This window comes from Paralichthys olivaceus, chromosome 1 (genome assembly GCF_024713975.1).
Source record: "Paralichthys olivaceus isolate ysfri-2021 chromosome 1, ASM2471397v2, whole genome shotgun sequence".
Taxonomy (NCBI): domain Eukaryota; kingdom Metazoa; phylum Chordata; class Actinopteri; order Pleuronectiformes; family Paralichthyidae; genus Paralichthys; species Paralichthys olivaceus.
The window spans coordinates 10957421-10964684 of record NC_091093.1 but is presented as its reverse complement, the minus strand read 5'-3'; the positions used below and the strand labels follow the sequence as shown (position 1 = coordinate 10964684).

Sequence of the window (7264 nt, the reverse complement as noted above, 5' to 3'; positions counted from 1 at the left end):
TCTTCAGTGAACTTTTGAACTAGAAAATCAAGAGCTTTGCCTTCAGCCTGAGATCCCTCTTCACCACGACCGTCTGGTAATATGCTCACCTCAATTTCAATGCCAGTAATAATATTCTCTCGCTGCTGTAAATATCAGTCGTCTTTAAGCAGTTTTTTGACTGTAGCGATATCAAAAGGTCTGATGTGACAGTTCCATCTTGCAGCTATAGAGAAATCCCTTCAAGGAATTCTGTTTATATCCACAGCTGGTATTCTTGAAAAACTTGCACTGAGCCTTTACTTCTTAAAAACCTCAATTCTTTGTTGCTCTTTATTGCATCGTGGCACGTCAACTCCTCCATAACTCAGTGTTGAATTAACATTTGTTATGTACATATTTTACCTTCTGACCTGATATTAATCACAGGTCAGTTTCAAACTGTGTTGAACAAAGAAGTGTGTTGGTATGAAGAGTGTCTTTCTGGATTGAAAATGTTTGATTATATATAACTATGAGCAGTATCACCTCTAGTTCCCTCCTTTAGATTATGACCCCCTATGCTCAGGTTCCTGTTTCAGACCTGTTTATTTTGGCCTCCTCCAATCCACTCACCAGATGTGCTCAGACTCCCAACCCACGTCATCTGAGCTTCACTGCCCACCCTCATGTTTGTCCGCAGTTTCTTCATTTTCTCTGCAGATCACCTGTGTTTGTTCTCATGTTTCCCCATGTGTCTGCTGTTAGTCCATCTCTCTGACGTAAGCCTGGTTTTCTCCACTTCATCAATTAAGGTCCCTTCACTGAACCTGCCTGCATGCGTTTGTGTCCTGCTGCCATCAGCTCTGACACACTCTCAGTATCCCCATATTTGCAGATCGCCGTCGCAGCTGCTTTGCCTGTTTTATGTTTTGCTCTGGTGTCTGCATACTAAACATATTATCGAACCTCCTCAGGAGAAATAAAACACGGCGTAAAATGCTGGCACTGTTTTCTCCTTAAGCGGTGAACAAATACAGCAGATCGTAAAAATGATGCAAGGACACTCATGGGGAGCAAAATTCTTCGGAAGTGTTTACACACTGTGCTCACATCCAGAGCAACCGGCTACTGGCCGTAGCCCAAGCTATTTACATGCTCCTTGATAACTTGTGATAGAGTATCCCCTGTTTCCATGAATAAACCAATTACACAGTGGTCTTCAATCCTGGAGCTGGCTTTTTTTCCCTACCATCTACTTAATTGCATTCACTTGCTGTCCCTGGTGTGAATCAGTCCCTGATTAGACTGCTTGCATGAAACGAGCAGAGTTGTGGGTTTCACAGGACTGCCTGTGAACAGCCACTGACCTCAGGTGTCCCATCCTGAACACAATATGGGACACAAGCAAGTATGAAATGGAAAAGCAGCCAGCTGCCTCCTCTCTGTGTGACTGAAGTTACTTTTAGTAATGGAAATTATTCATGTAGCAGGGAAATTGTATAAGAGGTGTATATGCAAAGAAAATATGTGTTAAACAAAAGGCTAAAAAACCTCTGGGATATTTACTGGAGCACACTATGCATTTAATGTGTACTAAAATTTAAGGAGTACGGCTGGGCACATTTAAGGGACTACTTTACTGGGACCTCTTGTTCAAATCAAGTCAAATGCAGAGCAGCAGAAGTGCTAATATAAATCTATTGTGGTTTTTGAACCATAGTCCGAGCTGCAGGTATGAGAGCTGTGTGGAGTGGGAGCATAGCTCTGTTGTTTTGCCTGAGTGTGGAGTAGCTTTTAGAAAAATAGGAGTGCTGGTGTTCTCTCTCGCTTCTAAATATTGGATCATCCCGTCTGGGCTGATGGCAATTTCTTTTTTTTTGTTTGGATTTATTTGTGCAGATCTGACTGCCGGAGTTTGTTCAGTCTGTGTTTTTAGCCACAAACAGCCGACAGATGTGTTCACAATAACAGCATGTACCAAGGCAGTGTATGAAGTGTGTCTATGTGTGAGTGTGTGTGTGTGGCAGTTTAGACTGATCAGAACTTATCGGGGACTATAGTCGTCTTTCCTCTGGTTCCTGTTTTTGTACATTCATGGAGCGTAAACTTGGGGAAGTGATCACAGGACACTTTGAACGGTTATGGAAATGGCTGACGCTCATATATACTCTGCTCTCAGCTGCTGAATCAACTTAAACCATGTGGAACAAAATATGAATAAGCAGAAATTTCACAGACAAATATTTGATTTGTTTTTTAACATGGTTTCCCACAGCTTTCAGTTTTCTAGAAAAAAACATGGTGGAAATAATGGAGCGTGTGGACTGTGCCCACTATCACATAAGACAAGCAACTTTTATACGAGCAGGAATCTATCATTTCATATTTCATTTATCGAATTGGTCCAAGTTTCCAATAAGAACAGGAACTGCAAAATTGTGAGTTTGTTTTAAAAAATAACAGTCAGTGGGATTTACAGTTTCACCCCAGGGACCGTCAAGGAAGAGACACTGTGTTTTGGGGGGTAATGCATCATTATTTTCTCATCTTGTAGTGCGATTATATTTGGGTTCAAGACTATTAAATCTGTGAGATGATTGTTTGTGTGGGTAAAGCTGTCTGAGGCTTGGCTGAGGGGCAAGTCAGAACCCTGCCAAGTGTTTTATATTGATAGATAAATAAAGACGTGACATTAGCATCTTAAGCATTTATCCTCTTGAACCCGGGTTTGTGAAAGGTGGCATTTACTGTGATCATTTACGGATGTGGAGCGAGTTAAGTGCAGAACTATAACTCGTCCAGCCAAATCAAGTGGGCTTCCTTCAAATAAGCCACAGTCTTTTTAGTAAGACTGCGGAACCTAGTGTTCCCTTAGTTAGATGTTCTATTTATTAACTTTATAAGTAAGTAATTTCTCTTTCTCCCTTTCTCTTTCTCCCTTTCTCACCACTATCCCTGTTTTTCTTCATCCTCTTTTGATTTCCATTGGATGGTCACTTGCCACTGAATGTTTTCTAAAGTGACTAATTTGTAATTAGGGACAACGAAAGGCTTGACAGACTTTCAAATTAATGAGGGGTTGGCATTTGCTCCCTCGGCCTCGAAATAATAATTTTAATTGAATTCATAATTTCATTTTGTTCTTAAGGTGTACTTTCAGCAGTGAACTGCTGCTCCCCAAGACTTTCTTTCTTCTTTCTTTTCTATGATTCATTTATTTATTCTTTGTTTTTTGCTTTGACGCACTTCACAACTCACAAACCTATTTCCTCCACTCCTCTGTCCTTTGTCCTATTTGGCAAGATTTAGGAATCTTTACAGACAATTCAGTTGCAGGGCACCACTGGTCCCAGCTCTTGCAGTCAGAAGAAGAAACTGTCTTGAAGACTGGCATTTTCTTCCTTAAATCCCATGACATTTTTTTTTTTCAGTCTCTGAATGGGAGAGTGAGCGCTTCTCAGAGAGGGGCCAACCAAATAAACCCCTCTTTGGGTCTAGAGCCACTAATCTGTAATTTAATTTCAGGCGGGTGTCTGGGCTATGAGGACACGCAGCAAGGTCAAGGGCTACTGTACAGAGAGATCTGCGCACTTGTGCAGAGCCTGGGGTTTGATCAACAGTCTCATCCAGCTTAGGCAGAGGACACAGTATGAGAGCGTGTTCCTGTGCATGTGTGTGTGTGTCCGGGGGATATTTCTGCAAAACTTATATAAGTCAGACTTGATGCAAGGTAGCTATTTCACATATGACAGCAACAAACAATCCCAGTGAAAATCCATTATTCAAAACAAGTAAAATGTTTGGGATGACTGAGCATCTGCAAACAGAGAGGGATTAGCTCTAAAATAGGACCTTGTCTAACAGGAACAATTCAACTTGTCAGTGTTGATCTGCATGTAAATGAAATATTTGTATTACTCTGACCATAATTCATGTCTTACTCATTATGTAGAGTTGTCTATTCGGCAACTCATGAGAAAAAAAAACAGGAGGATGAATTTGAGCAGCGTAGCTCGTCCTGCAGGAGAAGAAATGTCTGTAATAAACTCGACCTTGCTTTGCTTGAACAAGCACAATGTTGCCCTGACACTGGGACCAATAATTACCAATGACCAGGCAGTTTAAACAAGTCTCTTTAATGTAAATAGGCACTGGGTTATCTGACGCAAATGGCTTTGGCATTCATACATGGACATATGGCACAGGGACTTGCTCAAGTACCAAAAAATAAAAAGAAGCAATAAAACGACTTGTACAGTCCCCAGCCTGGAGGAGATAAAACATTGCACACCAACTAGCTGAGACAGTCTGTGTTCATTAAAAACTATTTCTTACATATATGGCTGTCAGGTCAGCGAGAGAATCAGGGTGTATCCCATGCACCATTTGCAGTTTGTTGGAGCTTAGCTGGCATTCAATTTCAATTCCTTCAAGTTGCTGAATATAGAAGAGCGACACACACTGACAGGTACAAGTTACTCCAACGACAGACGCTAATTAGCAAGTGCAGGAGTAATGGGAGAGCCGAGCTCTCTCCCTGGCAGAGAGTCAGTGATGGCAACTGAGGCAGGGTCATTTCTTTAAGTGTCTCACTTCCTATTAGACAGGAGATCTCTGGCACATGCCCCATCGAAGCCCATACAGACTGATGTCGGCGACCGAGAGAAGATCCTGTCACATCCTGTAGTTCTCAAACAGAGCATCTCCTTTGCATACTGCACAGAGGACGACCCGCTCAGCTGCATTCACTCACTGCTGCGGCCCTCCATTGACAGAAAAAAAAGGGAGGGCAATAAAAAATAATGGCACATGATGTGTTTATGTGTTTTGATGGAAACTCGAGGGAAAGTCTTAGAAAGAAGATGATGGACTCATCTTCTGCTCAGCGAGGCTTTGACATTCTGTAGGGGACGCTGGAAATAGTCTCCAGGTTGATGGATAGGTGGACTGGGATTACCCGCCAGGCTCATCTCCTGCTCGCCGTCTGGCCCCAGCTCCTGGAAAAAAAAAAGACACAAAAACACAATTCATATAATGTCAGGTCGTTCACCGTGAGAGAGGTTATTAGCTTTGAAAAATAACAAAACACTGCACGGCTGGTCACAATAACCAGCAGCCGACCCAATATCTAAAGCAAACAGAGCAAGTAAAATCTGGTCTCACAAGAAGATTACTGATACATTTCTATCATTATTTCTAATCGCAAAACAAGCACATTAAGCATCAATACATAGGTAACTAGAATGGCGCTCAACACAAAGCCAAAGCCACTGATCTGCTAGTTCAAGTTAAGGGATCTTTTTTACAGAATTACAGCAAGATTAGAATTATATATTATTACAAACTGGAATCATTGTAGTAATTATTTGCAGATATTTGTAACAGAAGACCGACAAGTTGCTTTTTGAATAAACAGCTGAAAAATATTAACTGTCACGTTCATCTTTTTATTCAATTAGTAATCAATCAATCAAAAAAATAATCAAAAGATGAATAGATGATCAAAAACATTGTTAGTATTAGCCCGACAATATACAAGACGTGGCTGTGGCTCAGAGAGGAAAATCATCAGGTCAATGATTTGATTCCTTGCTCGTCCAGTCTGCATGCTGAAATCTTAGGAAGTATGCGTTCAAGACACTGAAGCCCAAATTGCTCCTGAGGGCTGTGCCTGCAGCGTGTAAATGAGATCCATGACTGAATTGGTGAATATAACCTGTACTGTAAAGCAGTTTAAATGGTTGTTACGACTAGAAAAGTGCTATTTAAATGCAGCACATTTACTATTATATCTGCTATTCAAATCCACTACATCCGGATTTTTATTTGGATATGCAGTAAATTGCACACACTCCATGTTGTCTGTCCCCTGATTAGCCTGAAAACATGAAAAAATATCCTCCTTGGTGGTAAAATATCCTCCTTGGTGGTAAAATATCCTCCTTGGTGGTAATTTGGAAGCTGTGTTTCCAAGGACCTTCAATACTTTCTCCATCAAGTCATCCTCCTCACTGTATCACACTGTTTTCACTCGTGGCCCCCGTGGACCCCCCCCCCCCCCCCCCCCCCACCATAGTGAAAAAAATTGCTCTCCCTGCATCATTTAACAGTTTGAATTAACTCGGGTGGACTTTAATCATGTCCCACATGACTCTCTCCTGCTTGAAGCTTTTAAAAGCAATACAGTTGCCTATAGGCTCGAAGATTCAGTTTTTAGATACATTATTCAAGGCAGTCGGCTATATCTGTACGCAGCTGCACTCCTAAATGAATACAGTGAGCTTGCCCATCAGGACTGTGATCTTTTAATTTCTCTTTCTTCTTTTAAGTACCCAGTGAGGAGCTAATAGGCTCTGCCTGGTGGTAGTGGAAACACATGCTCTCTATACCATTAAGACTAAAGCTTTTTGTCTAGACCATCATCACTGTACTTTTGATTTAGATGTACAATGGAAAATGGATATAGTGATCAACCCTTTATATGGATCAAAAAGTTTGGGACAGAATGGTTACTATTCAAATGCAATTTGCTCAAAAAGATTAATTAGTCAATTAGATCAATTAATGATTAATTGGTTACAGTGTACATTTTGGGTCTTTTCATACATGTTAGGACCATAAAAAATATATTTGTGACAGTTTTTGTGCACTACCAACTGAATCAGTCAAACAGAGTGTGCCCCTCCATCTCCTCCGGCTCTTCATACATTGTCTAAGTTCACAAATTCTGTAGTTTTTGCCTGAGTCTGAGTTTACACATACTGTATCTCCGATCACACTGTTTGTGTGTATGAGTGCGTGTGTTGTTGTGTGCGGGTCAGGGTGAGAGATGAGCTGAGTTGATAAATGAATGTGCAGTTGTGAAGAAAGATTTTACTCATTTAAGAAAAGTATTGATACTTTTGTGATGATCAGTAAAGACATTGTGGCGTCATTTCAAACAAATCCATGTTTGAACAGTGATGTCAGCTGAGTCGGTATCGGTGTGTGTGAGTTTGTGAATCAGATCAAGAGAGAGAGAGAAAAGTGAGCTGCGGAGTCAGTGTGTGTGTATGTGCGTGCATGCATGCACTTAAAAAAACGCAGATACCATCCCCTCAAGTTCTGTGATTATCAAATAGGAGCAACGCAATGCAGCTATAGTAATCAACCTCTTATAGTGAACAATTTGGTCTGAGAAAATCGTGATGACAGCAAGCTGTTTCCGCTGTACTAAAACATGAATGTCAGTGTGCACTCACTAAGCAGATGTATTCTCATGTTTGAAGCACTAACTGTGTCTATCCTAATATTTCATCTCAAG

General features: G+C 41.0%; 1 protein-coding gene across 1 annotated transcript in view; it reads right to left on the bottom strand.

Moving 5' to 3' along the window:
* Positions 1–4081: 4081 nt before the first annotated feature.
* The window catches only part of cd276 (CD276 molecule), a 70817-nt gene continuing 67634 nt past the window's right edge, over positions 4082–7264 (bottom strand). Inside the window, exon 8 of the mRNA XM_020080288.2 lies at positions 4082–4958. The gene's annotated coding sequence lies outside the window, so the exon portion shown is untranslated. The remainder of the gene's footprint in view (positions 4959–7264) is intronic.